The following is a 14,037-nucleotide window of genomic DNA, read 5'->3' on the forward strand; positions in this document are numbered from 1 at the left end:
AGGATATTATATTTTAAAGAAATATCTAAAAGTAATTATCTATGTTCATTAACCTAAAAAAGCATCTGTGACCATTACTGAGTAAAAAACAGATTGTAAGCAACTATGATCACTGTGCTTTAACTCTGTGTGTGTGTGCAGGTATCTAGAAGTATTTAAGAGTTACCTATGGCCAGTGAGATTTGAGTTAGGTTACACTTGTTTCTTTAAGCTTTTCTATATTGCTCGAATTTCATAGATGACTATGTATCGTAGTCAGGGAGAAAGAACCAGTCGTGTATTTCCTGGGTTGTACTGAAAATTCATATTTACAAAACATACAAGAAATCATTTACTCATCATATTTTTTCTTTGATGAAACAGCAGTTAATTGGCTCATTAATTTGTTTGGTGATTTGTGCAGCAAACTTTGCTGGGATGCCCAGACATGTGAGGTCATTAGAGGTATAATTCCTGCACTCCTGCTTTTAGGGTGATAAAAATTGCACATAGTTAATTATGATGAGAGTCGTAATTACAACCTGATCTGCTTTTGTTTTGAATGAGCTAGACACTGTGCTAGGTACTTTCCACAATCATCTTTAATCTATTTTACAAAAACATGAAGAAGGCATGACTAGCCCTAATAAATAGATGGGGTGTAAACTTCAAGAACAGTAAACTAAGAAAGATGTTTCCAGCATTGGGATACCATGCCAAGCTTTGTAAAAGAGAAGATCTTCAACTACATCTTGAAAGAAGGGTGGCATTTGACCTTCATGGTAGGGAGAAGGAAATTCTAGGTCAAAATCAGTCTAGGAAATTGTAGAGGAGAGGCATTCATGCAGGTCAAGTTACTGACTGTTTTAGTTAGAATTGTGGAGATTTTCCAATGAGATAAGGTCTGATTGTGGAGAGACTGAGGAGGTCAAAGCTTTAGGTCCCAGATTTAGGAAACAAACCTGATGTTCCTGCAATTCAGAATTTATACTGTACTGTGTAGATGGATTTGTGGTGCATGATGGGAGGATGTGCAGAGGATCCGATGAACAATTGGTCCTTACTATTGGGGGGTTCCACATCCACAGAGTCAACCAGTCATGCATCAGTAATATTAAGGAAAAAAATTGCATCTATGCTGAACACATTCATAATTTTTTCTTTGTCATTATTCCCTGAGCAATAAATACAATATAACTATTTATATAGCTTCTACATTGTAGTAGTTATCAGAAGTAAGCTCTAAATTAGTATCTAGGTGGTTGTGTGCAAGTTCTATGCAAACACAAAACGATTCTTTTTCATATGTAAGGGACTCGGGCATCTGTCAGTTTGGTATCATGTTGTTCCTGGAAGTAATCTCCTGCAGGTACAAAGGAACTACTATAGTCTTGTGCTGCTCTCACTTCACTGCCACTTGTTTGTGTGGCTAGGACATGTTTTTTTGCATGGAAGACCCCACTTTCCCATCTAGTTTGTTCCTGCATCATCGAGAAGAGAGTGAAATGAGGTTTTTTACTTGCAGCCAGTTCATTTGTCAAAACCTTTGGCTGCCCTCTGGTGGCCATTTCCTGCATTTTGCTGCAGGCTCAACATTTTCTTTTTGCGCTTTTCTTTATTCTCTCTCTCTCTCTCTCTCTCTCTCTCCTTTTCCTTTCTTTTCTTTCTTTCTTTTCTTTTTTTAATTTCTAAAGAAGATAGCCAGAAGAGTGCTGTGGCAAGTGAAATCAAGTACAAAGATCTGTGTGAATCTGATGCGTATTCTAACATTCACTTTTTTTAAAAGATTTTTTTTTTTATTTATTTGAAAGACAGAGTTACAGAGAGAGGTAGAGACAGAGAGAGAGGTCTTCCATCCGCTGGTTCACTCCCCAGATGACCACAACAGCCAGAGCTGTGCTGATCCAAAGCCAGGAGCCAGGAGCTTCTTCCAGGTCTCCCATGAGGATGCAAGAGCCCAAGGACTTGAGCCATCTTTCACTGCTATCCCAGGCCACAGCAGAGAGCTGGATAGGAAGAGGAGCAGCCGGGACTAGAACTGGTGCCCATATTGGGCTGCCGGTACTTCAGGCCAGGGCATTAACCCGCTGTGCCACAGTGCCGGTCCCAACTAACATTCACTTTTTGGTAATTTTCCACAGTGGACTAATTTCATGAATCGATATCATTATCACTCATGTGCCAATACTTGGCCTGGCCTGAGTGGCCTTGAGATTTCTGTAATGATAAGATTGCTGTGTTTGTACTTCCCATGTACCAGATACTGTTCCACATGCTCTAGGTGGAGAATTTCATTACTCCTCAGAGTAGCACTACTCACCAGATACCATTATCAGCTTTAATTCAGAAGTGAGGAAACTTGCCCAAGATGGCAGGATCCCAAATACAAAAAAGACGGAGATTCAGATGCACTGTCTCCAGGCTCTTATTCAATTCCTGATGGTTCCTTCCCTGCGGCGTATGTGGGGGAACCAAGAGATCTATACACACAGCCCAATTCAGAGAACTCGGGAGTGTCTGCCAGAATGCCAGGGAGTGCTGGTGACAGCCTTCCAGGGGATCTAGTGCTCACACTGGGTCTTGAAGAGAAATGGAGTGCGGCTAGACATTTTTGAGAGGAGAACACAGGATGCTGTTAAGAGCAGAATGTGGAAGGAGTGAGGGTCTGAGAAACCAGAAAGGGTTGAGCTTTGAGGGAGCTGTGCGAAATAAGGTTGGAATTACAGGAACCTGAGGGACAGGGACTCTAAAAAGACCTTGGGAACACGTGGTAATTTAATGATATAATCATTTTTTAGGGAAACAAGGTCAGCCTTCTCAACACTGTAACTTTCCTACCAAATGTTAGGTACAAAGCAACACAAATGACTGCTAAAACATACATTCCTCCCTAGCTGGTTTATTCAAGAAATAAAGATTGAATGCCTTCTCTGTGCCAATCATGATTAATGCCCTCAGACAGTCTATGGCATAGTAAGGGAGAGAGAATTAAGCAACTAAGTGCAAATAGTATTATAAGTGAATACACACCAGAAGTACAAGGTTTAGAAGCATACAGGTAGGAATTCCCAAGGAAGTGACATTTGAGCAGAGGAATGAAGGATGAATTGGAAGCAGCTTGGCAAAAATGGAAGAGACATGAAAGCAAGAGCTCACAAAGGGACGGCAGGAGTTCAGCTTGGAGGTTAAGATGCCCAAGTCCTATGTTGGTATTCCCATGTTCAGTTCCAAACTCTGGCGCCTGACTTCCATGTCCTGCATTGCAGGTCCTGGGAGCTAATGATGGCTCAGTTAATTGGGTCCCTGCCACCCACCTTGGAGATGTGGATCCAATTCCCAGATGCTGGCTTGTGCCTTCCCTCCCCCAACAATTGCCAGCATTTGAGAAGGTGAACCAGAGGATGAGAGTGTGTTCTCTCTCTCTCTCTCCCTCTCTTGCTCTCTCTCTCTCTCTCTCTCTCTCTCACCTCTAAGTAAATAAATGTACCTCATACATTTATTTACTTAGAGGAAGAATGGGACAACAGCTTCGTGGAACAACAAGTGATTTCCCGTGGCTAAGGCATTAGACTGAGTGAGGGGACTGTTCAGAAAGGTTGCTAGAGAAGGATTACAGCCAAGTCTCCTAGCATTTCAATCCAACTATATTCTCTATTCTAAGGCAATGGGGAGCCACTGGAAATTTTTAAGCAGCAAAGTAACATTATCAAATTTGCCAAGTAGAAAGATTATGGTGGCTGCTGCTTGGAGTACAGATGAGAAGGCTAAGGGTGGAAGCGGGAAGATCATATACAAAGATCAGTCTTGCAATAATCCAAGATTTTAAAACAGCTGACCAGAAATAGGGTGGTGGTAGTGAAAGCACAGAAGAAAATGGATGGGTTCAAGAGGTATTTAGAAACAGAACAGATGGTGTCAGGGTAGGGTGTATCCCCTTCCTTATCACCAAATATTCCACTTACAAGAAAATGCGTGAGAGAGGAGATGACAAAGGCTAGGGCTGGAGAAAAAGCATGGAACAAAGAAGGAGGAAAAGTAGAGGGCAAGAGAGCTGTGATGTCACACCACTGCTGTAGAAGAGGAGGCTGAGAAGAAGAAAAGCAACAAGGAGAGTGGATGCAGTCTGTCCAGTTCTGTCGTCTGGGAGCCTTTCGTGCTACTCAGCTTCTGTGTTTCCAGGTTGGTGGCGCAAATAGTTGCTGAGAGGTGGCAACTGCAAGCATCTTCCTAGGGAACTAAGTGTTACCAGTTGTCCCCGTCACTAAAAACAAGACAAAAACCAGCCCTCCCTTCAAGCATTATTACAGAAGCAAAGAAGATAGAATTGGCCTTAAATGTATGGATAGTACATATCTCCAGACATCCTCCACTGCTTTCCTAGGCTCATTAACAGGGATTTGGATGGGAAATGGAGCAGCTGGGATTCAAATTGGCACCATATGGATGCCAGCATCACAGGCAGCGGTTTTACCTGTTATACCACAACGCCGGCCCCTAAATGACTTTAAAGTTTACTCCCCCTCCCCCCAAAAGAAAACCTGCAAAAGTTATCCTGCATTCTCTTGCCTACATAATAAAGTTATTTCTTCTTCAGCAGTATCTGAACAAACCAGGTGCTTTTTACACCTATAACCCAAAACCTACTCTAGCCTAGAAATAATGGCCATGGCACAGATCTCCATAGAACCTCAGGTGTCTGCAAAGGCTCCCTTTGTGTTTCAGTTTTTGGGAGTCTCACTGGAGCTCCAGATGTTCCTCCATTTCTCCACCAATTGTGCAGCCCCTGGGGGAGGGTCTTCCCATGGCTTTACCAGGCATCTCAGCCTCTCACTGCCCGGAGTGAAACCCTCCTTGTACTGAAGCAGGTGGTGGGTTGGGGCAATAATCTTGTATTACAGAGAGGAGAAAAGAAGAGGAGAGGAAAAGAGGAGTAGATGCACCAATGCAGCTTTTTCAAATGTCTTTGTTTTCTTCTCTTTGCCTGAAACCCAGGCATTCTTCCATGGCTTGAGCTGACAAGAGATTTAAGCAATAGAGTCCAATCCATATTCAAGATACTTTCTTCTTGCACCAACCAAGGCATTCTTATTTAATCAAATTCAACATGTCCAGTACCCTTTTCACTCCAAGTGAGCTCTCCCATGAGACTGCTTAGTCATTCTGTATGTGGACATCTCAACATAAAGTTCAGTACTGAAAAGCAGTCATCTCTGTAAAAGACATGCCAGGTGTCCTTTTATCATCTGGAGATCACCTGCTAACAAATGTGATACAGGCCCCCTGCCTCGCTGCCTGACAGTGTTTGTCCTTGGGCTACTGAGCCAAGATGCAACAGAACAGGCCAGAGATATTAGGGAGTTAATGTCCTGACAAGGTCCCTCAACCAGTGAGAGATGAGAGTCAGTGTCAAGGCTCAGCTTCCCTGTGCCTCGTTGGCATACTATTGCGGTATATCCTTCAGTGGACTTGGGACCAGTTGTCCACAGCAGTAACCTGGTCATTATGACCTGCCTTGTGCTTTTTTGCTGTTTTCTGCCTTACTTTCCAAGCCTAGTACCATTTTCCTTGGATCACCTCCTGAATTAACCACCTGCACACAAACTGTTTCTCACAGCTTCTTTTAGAGGAATCCAACTAATGATACTCTCCCATTGCCTTGATCGGACCTAGACTTAAGCTGAAAGTGATTTAAATAGTGTGAGAATTCCTGGAGGTTTCTGACTACTTCTTTAAAAGGTCAGCATGTATTTTCATGAGTCCTTAACCATTCAAAAGCCAATGACAACTAATTTCTTTCTTGTTTCTAGGATTCAGAGTCTGTCTTTCAAATGATTATTTGACTTGTTGAGGGATGTGGAGGATCTGTATACTGTATAGTGTTGGTTTATTATATACTGGACATTATCTAGCATCTATTTCAACCTCTGATTTTATTAACAGCATTTTAATTTTTTTCAAGATTTATTTTATTTATTTGAAAGGTAGAGCAACAGAAGGAGTGGTGACAGAGAGAGAGATCTTTTATCTGCTGGTTTACTCCCCAAAATGCTGCAACAACTGGGGATAGGCCAAACAGAAAAGTAGCCTAATACTCCATCCACGTCTCCCACATGGGTGGTAGGGGTCCAAGCAGGGAGCTGGAGAGGTGCAAGGACAACCAGGGTTTAATATGCACCAATATGGGATGGTGGCGTGCTAGCAGAGGCTTAACCTGCTGTGTGACAATGTTGGCCCAAGATTTTTAATTTTGATTTACCTTTTCCCATAATGCACAAAATGCAGAAGAAATGGGTCCCTTCCTCAGCTCCAGAGATGGAGCCTGAGTTGCCTAAGCCAGTCAGCATAGGGCAGACTGCATGGGTAAAAATGCCTGAAGCTGGCTCATTCATACTAAAGGGCCAAATGATGACCCACATTGGAGCGAAGTTATTTTTCTCTGCTGTTGGAAATGAATAAGGAACACCATTTCTGATTTGCTAATAAAGCAATTCTATGGGGGCCAGTGCCGTAGCGCAGTAGGTTAATCCTCCACCTGCAGTGCAAGGTCCCTCAACCAGTGAGAGATGAGAGTCAGTATCAAGGCTCAGCTTCCCTGTGCCTTGTTGGCACACTATTGAGGTATATCCTACAGTCTTTCAGAGAGGTCTCAGTAGAATTGGGACCAGTTGTCCAGTTGCAGTGCAGGCATCCCATATGTACACCAGTTCTAGTCCTGGCTGTTCCTCTTCCAATCCAGCTCTCTGCTGTGGCCTGGGAAAGCAGCTCTTGCAGCCACATAGGAGACCAGGAGAAAGCACCTGGCTCCTGGCTTTGGATCAGCATAGCTCCGGCTGTTGCAGCCATTTGAGGAGTGAACCAACAGAAGGAAGACCTTTTGTCTCTGTCTCTCCCTCTCACTGTCTGTAACTCTACCTCTCAAATAAATAATCTTTAAAAAAAAAAAAAAAGCAATTCTATGACCATGGAGGAAACTGACCCTAGTGTAAAGCCAATGCAGTAGTGATAGATTAAAGAGCTACAAAAGGATCTCTTATTGCAAATAATATCCTTGACCCACTGAATCAACCATTCCTGACATCTGCCCAGTGGTATGACAGGAACGAGCTTTCTGGGAGTTCAGGAGTGAAGAAGGGTGTAAATATTCCCATCATGGCAATATCAAGCTACCGATTATTTAAAAACTGGCTTTCAAAATTCCTACACATTTAACAATTGGTTCTTGTTAGTACAAGGCGGCTTTGGCATACTAGTGAACCATGCCTTTGTACTGCATATTAGGAGATAATGCATTTTAAAATTAATTTATGTTTTATTTGAAAGGAAGAGTCACAGAGAGAGGAAGAGACAGAGAGAGAGAAATCTTCCATCTGCTGGTTCATGCCCCAGATGGCTGAAACTGCCAGAGCTGGGCCAGACCAAAGCCAGAAGCCGGGAGCTTCCTCTGGGTGCAGGGGCCCTAAGCATCTTCCTCTACTTTTCCAGGTGCTTTATCAGGGAGCTGGATCAGAAGTAGAGTAGCTGGGTTTCAAACTGGTGCCCAAATGGGATGCTGGCGCAGTAGGCGACAGCTTTACCCAATATGCCACAGTACCAGCCCCAAAATAATGTTTTTATATTTTTTAAGCTAAATTGAGTTGGGTACCTAAAAACTATCCTTGCATTCCTACCCAGAACCTCCTTTCACCCTCTTATCAAGTCTTTGCCCTACCACATATACATCTTATAAGACTCTAAGAATGGGAGTATGGATTAGGTTAATCAGCAAGTCCTATTCCCCTGGTCATTGATTCAATTTTTCTGTAATCTGTGCAATGGCTCTTAGTACTCCAACTTGGAGAGCTAGGACTTAAGTATTACATCTTCTGAATGATGTGACAGGAATAGCTCCAGAACAGTTGTGGGAACCTTGTCACTATGAGTTGGAATACTAGTTACGTGAAGAGATTTACAAGAAGTAGGTGAAGAGGGGAGAGCCAAGAGAATCAGGAATCATGACTGGAGGTCTTGGGTTGGATTGGTCAAACCCACCCTGTTTCTGAACTTCAGTAAGATGCACCAACAAATTTACATTTTGCTTAAGCATTTGGGTAGAAGTTTTTGGATATTATCAATGTACAAGCCCAAGCACTGTGGTATATAATTCTTCTATATTTTATTTAATCTTCATAAAAATCTAAAGTGTTAAAATAGTTTTCTCAGTTTTTAAAAAAGATTTATTCATTTATTTTATTTCAAAGGCATAATGATAAAAAGAGGGAGAGAGAGAGAGATTTTCATCTTCTGGTTCATTCCCCCAAATGCCTCCAACAGTGAGGTCTGGGTCAGACTGAATCTAGGAGCCAGGAGCTCCAACCTTGTCCCTCACGTGGATGGCAGGAACCCAAGTGCTTGGGTCATCATCTGTTGCTTCTCAGGCACATTATCTGGAAGGTGGATCAGAAGTGGATGTGGGACCAATCACGGGCACTCTGATATGGGAATGTGGATGTCCCAAGTGGCTGCTTAACCCACTGTCCCACAGTCTGCCCCAATTTTCTCATTCTTATAGATGGGGAAAAACTAAGCTCGTAAAAAACTAGGCTCTGTATTAAAGCTCACTGTAATGAAACTGCAAAACACCAGGAAAAGTGGTAAGGGAAGATTTAAAAATAATCCTTATGTTTTAATAATCTTTGCTGGTAATATGAAGATGGTCTATAAAGGAATGATCCTTAGACCAACAGCGGAAGCTTCGTGAGCAGCAACAAAAATAAGACAGCAGCAGGTTGATATTTTTAAAGTACTGAGGGAAAATTACAAATGCTGTGATACAGAATTCTAAACCCAAACAGCCATCCAGGAGTGATGCTAGAAAATGTGCATTGATCATATGCCTTCTCCTCACAGTTGCACAGAGACTGGTGATGGAATACGACAAAGTGATGTAAGATTGGCCTGGCAGTGAGGAGCATGCAGTGCCCACCTCGTGATCCATGACCTCCTTCTGCAAACAGTGTTTGTTTGTTTTGTGTTTTTGGGTTTTTTTGCAGCTCACAAGTGGCATCCAGGTGATACTCCTACCCAAGATGAACACCACAGCGAAGGCCAGGTTCACCAGAATGAACATGATTTTGAACCAGAGCCACCTCACCTTGGGAAGATAATTGCGATTATTGACACGGAAGCAGTGGCACGTGGAGGGACTGGGTGCAGCCATAATGGAACCACACCACCAAGATCAAAGACATTCTCAACTTTCTTCCCCCTCCAAAGGAACCCAGTGTTCTTGGCTGGAATTCATGAGTGAGCACAGGATGTTCTCTACTTCAATTTTGCCTTGCAAAGTAGGACTTCCACTTTTGGTGGCAAAGAATAACTTGTATCAGACTTGCTGTCCTGCTGCCTCCGACTAGAAAACTGGACAGGAGGAAGCACAGACTGATCCTCCAGAGAAGGGAAACTAATGAGGTGAGCCCTGAAATGACCCAGCCTTTCTGCCTAAAGACACTTTTTAGACCATCGAACAAGAGGGGACCCTACGTAAATCAAAGTCACCTTGCTAAATTGAAGACCAGGGGTCAGAGTTCAGGAGGCTGAGGCTGCTGGACTTCACAAAATAGAATGCTAGAAGGAAGAAGGAAGTTACACATCAGAATAGTTCCATACAGAGGTACTGTGAAGTCTTTGGCTGAATACTGTGCACCTATGCAGAAAACACCAAGAGCCAGGCATAAAACAACTAACTGTGGGAGAAAGAACAGCTGAGCTATATAAGCAGAACAATTCTCAAAGCTAATGTAGGGGTGGAGGAAGAAGTTTCTGCCATGAAGAGTGAAGAGACCTCATTGAACAGACCCAGGAAGTGCCAGACATTAGCAGTGATGCAAAGCTAGCCCTGGAGTTACGATTGTTCTAGATCTGCCCTAACAGTGATATAGACCAGAAGTGCCTACTATGGTAGCCAGCAGCAACACGTACCTATTAGATTTGTGAAATGTTGCTGGGCCAAGCTGAGATGTGCTTGTAAGTATAAATGAAATGAAAACTAGATTTTGAAGATTTAGTATGAAAAATCAAGAATGTAAACTGTCTATATTTTATATTGAGGACATGCTGACATGTCACTACTTTGGAAATAATAAATTAAAAGTACATTTCAATAAATAGAGGTTGTCCAATGGTTACCAAGTAGCTAAAATGGAAAATATACAGAAAAGAATATTTCAGAGCCCATTTATCTTTCTTACTAATAAATAATAAAGCCTACTCCTTAAACTTTGTACTTACCCAGATTCCATCCTTTGGAATTATTGGAATTATTGGAAATAATCCTATCTAACAACCATATGCTTTTTGCAAGAGTTATTTGTGGCAGTAAAAACCTATTGAAAGAATTATCAAACTACTAAAAGGGCTTTTGAAAGAAAGTACTTCCTGAGAGATCAAAGAATGCATTAAAGATGATAAACAGGTTATGTTTAGTAATGGCTAATGAAAAGGAAATGAAAAACAGGGGCTGGTGCTGTGGCATAGCGGGTAAAGCTGCCACCTTCAGTGCCGGCATCCCATATGGGTGCCAGTTCAAGTACTGGCTGCTCCACTTCCAATCCAGCTCTCTGCAATGGCCTGGGATAGCAGTGAAAGATGGCCCAAATTCTTGGGCCCTTGCACCTACATGGGAGACCTGGAAGAAGCTCCTGGCTCCTGGCTTTGGATCGGCACAGTTCCGGCCGTTGCAGCCAATTGGAGAGTGAACCAGCGGATGGAAGACCTCTCTCTCTCTCTCTATCTCTCTCTCTCTATCTCTCTCTCTCTCTGCCTCTCCTTCTCTCTGTGTGTAACTCTTTCAAATACATAAATAAATATTAAAAAAAAAAGAAATGTAAAACAAAATGCAAGCCCCCATCAATGAAGAGATAACCAGAAATTCCAAAAGCATTATTTTAATTAAATATTTTTACCTATATTTTAGATTTCCAAACACAAGGGAAAAAATTCTCCATTCATGGATGTTCTTTAGGCTGGTCTGATAGTTGCTTCAGTTTATAACTATCTTCAGTTCATCATACATGTATACAAGTATAAATAATATTTATCAAAATTCACATTTCATATGAGTTTTCAGAGATCTTTAAATATAAAAGTAACAAAGTAGTGGTAGGGAGAGGGGCTTATTCTGAGAATCTTCAGGGAATGACAAGAGCAGTTCCTAAAACCAGATGATTTTAATCCAGTAAAATGTCATACACATATAAAATATTCAAGTATTACAATTGAATCTATTTTCCATGTAAATTCAAAGTGGAAGTATTGTAAAGTAAAATACCAACAACCCGTGCAAAGATCTTTGAGGTAGTATCTTATTAAATGCATTCAAATACATATGCAAACTGCCTGAATTTACTCTTTTCAGAAGTGTAAACAGAGTTTATAAGTATGATAAAATCTCTAGAATACTGCGTGAAGCTGGAGAGGTAATTTAGAGGCAAAGGTCTTTTCAGTAACTGAGACACTGCAACAAAAGGTCATAGTTTCTATTGACTCATACAATGAGAACAGCCTGTAGATAAACATTAGTGCTGACATTCACTGTGTACACTCATACCTACAGAATCCTGGGTTAGATACTAAAGCATGGCACTAATCTTTTTTTCCTTTACAAACACTTCTATTTAGATACTTAATGTGCCATTACACTTACTCTTGACTATATCTGTATTCTCAACAGATTTCAAACATTCTTGAAGGAAGAATTATGGTATCTTCAAAACCTATACATATGTTAGTTCTAGAAATCTAATAAATGAAAAAAATACATCCAGTGAAAAGTTAAGCAATATTTACAACCTTCAGGTATTTAGAACTTTTCCACACTTTTTTTTTTCTTTCCATTGACTACATACACAGAAATGAATTAGTTGTTTTTCACTCTAGGCCAAGCTTTGTCTTTCCTTTTCATCTCTGATATCTAAATTGTCATGGTCACTAGTAATGTCCTTCTGGACTATATCTTGAATTTTCTCCGCAAGAGCACAAAGATTAGCTTTTCTAAGACCTTTGATCAAAGTGTTATATGCATCTTTCTTCCCATGAAGCTGATGCCAATTACGCAGCAGCTGGACTTTCTGTTCAGCTGTGTCTTGGATATTGTCATTCTTTATCTCATCAATTTTGGCTTCATTAACACCATTCTTCCGAACAAATTCTTTAACTTCATTTATTTTCATTTCTTCAGCAATAGTAGGGATATACTTACTAATATCAACATCTGAAAAACAGAAAACATTTTCTGAAAATTTTTTCTAAATGAAATTCCTATTATAGAAAACAATGTCTATTTTTCTTCATATAGTACTTAAGAGTATAGGAATACAGTCAACTCCTAAAGATCTAAATAGATGGGGGCCAGAGCTGTGGCGTAGCAGGTAAAGCCAGCATCCTATATGGGCACTTGTTTGAGCCTCCGCTGCTCCACTTCCGATCCAGCTCTCTACTATGGCATGGGAAAGCAGTGAAGATGGCCCAAATCCCTGGGTTTCTACACCCTCATGGGAGACCTAGAGGAAGCTCCTGGCTCCTGGATTCCAATAGGCACAGCTTCAGCCATTGCAGCAATTGGGGAGTGAACCAGCCGATGGAAGGCCTCTCTCTCTCTGCCTCTCCTTCTCTCTAGTTGTAACTCTTTCAAATAAATAATAATTTTTTAAAAAAAGATCTAAATAGAAGATTAGGGCAAAACAAAAACAAAAAATATCCTTGAGTTTCAATTTCAACTCCTGAAACGTACACTAATTTGTTATATAACCTTGATAGGATACATAATACCTCTGTATCTTCCCTTCTCATCTACGAATGAAGAAAGTGGGAAAAGGACCTTTTTTTTTTTTTTTTTTTGACAGGCAGAGTGGACAGTGAGAGAGAGAGACAGAGAGAAGGGTCTTCACCTTTTCCGTTGGTTCACCCCCCATGGCCAACGCAGCCAGTGCACCACACCAATCCGAAGCCGGGAGCCAGGTGCCCCTGCCAGTCTCCCACGTGGGTGCAGGACCCAAGGATCTGGGCCATCCTCCACTGCACTCCCAGGCCACAGCAGAGAGCTGGACTAGAAGAGGAGCAACCGGGACTAGAACCCGGGGTGCCGATGCCGCAGGCGGAGGATTAGCCTAGTAAGCCACGGCACCGGCCAGAAAATTTTCTTAAGCCTTACAATACAGCATCTTATTACTACCTGATTTATGTTTTAATTATTACTACTAGCTATAAATCTAAACAAACTACCTGATAAGCCCAGGAAGAATTATAAGTTCAAGGAAAACCAAGATCACAGAACGTGCCACTGAAATTAGCAATATTATTTTACTCTAAAATTGGTCTATTACTACAAAGGAAACCACTTCTAAGAATTAAAATAATAAAAGCTTACCTGAGAAATTCATTGGCACTCCTTCCTGGAGATAAAAAAAAAGATGGAGGCAAGGAGAGAGAATAGAATTTAGAATATTCTAAATGTAAGCTTCTAATTCTTCCTTAATTCTGAGGGAAATATAATTAGCTGCTTTGATGCATACAATTAGTAAACTAGACAAAGTCATTGAGAAGTCTTCTTTCCCCTATTCAAATTTGGATTCTGGAAGGTTCTAAATAATATTGGCTTATTTTTTTAGCCAGGCAAGAAACCCACTATGGTTTGAACAAGATGTGACTCCTGAACTCATGCAGACATTTAAACCCAAAATTCATCAGTTTTTGGTACTAAGTTGGCAGAAACTTAATGCAGTTATGACATTTGGAGGTGTGGCTTTTGGGAAATGATTGGGTTGGATTAGGTCCTTAGGGTATAGCCCCTTATTAATAAATCCTGGTAGATTTGTAAGAGACCACACAGACATAGACATGGACACAGACACACACAGGGAACTCTTGCCATGTGTGCCCTGTGCCACCTCAGCACGGCCAGCAAAAAATGTCCTTGCCAGTCTGATTCATGGAGCTTATCCATTCTTGGACTTCGAACTTCCACAACCAAGAGCAAAAGTTAATTTCTGTTCTTTGTAAAGTTAATTGCCACAGGTATTTCAT

The 14,037-nt window shown here is 41.4% G+C and overlaps 1 protein-coding gene across 1 annotated transcript in view; it reads right to left on the reverse strand.

Moving 5' to 3' along the window:
• Positions 1-10,885: 10,885 nt before the first annotated feature.
• FAS (Fas cell surface death receptor) overlaps positions 10,886-14,037 on the reverse strand; it is a 30,114-nt gene continuing 26,962 nt past the window's right edge. The window contains 2 exon segments of the mRNA NM_001081995.1: positions 10,886-12,226; positions 13,382-13,406. The gene's annotated coding sequence lies outside the window, so the exon portion shown is untranslated.

The sequence above is a fragment of the Oryctolagus cuniculus genome, chromosome 15 (genome assembly GCF_051225735.1).
Source record: "Oryctolagus cuniculus isolate XC-2025 breed Fujian yellow rabbit chromosome 15, ASM5122573v1, whole genome shotgun sequence".
Taxonomy (NCBI): Eukaryota; Metazoa; Chordata; class Mammalia; order Lagomorpha; family Leporidae; genus Oryctolagus; species Oryctolagus cuniculus.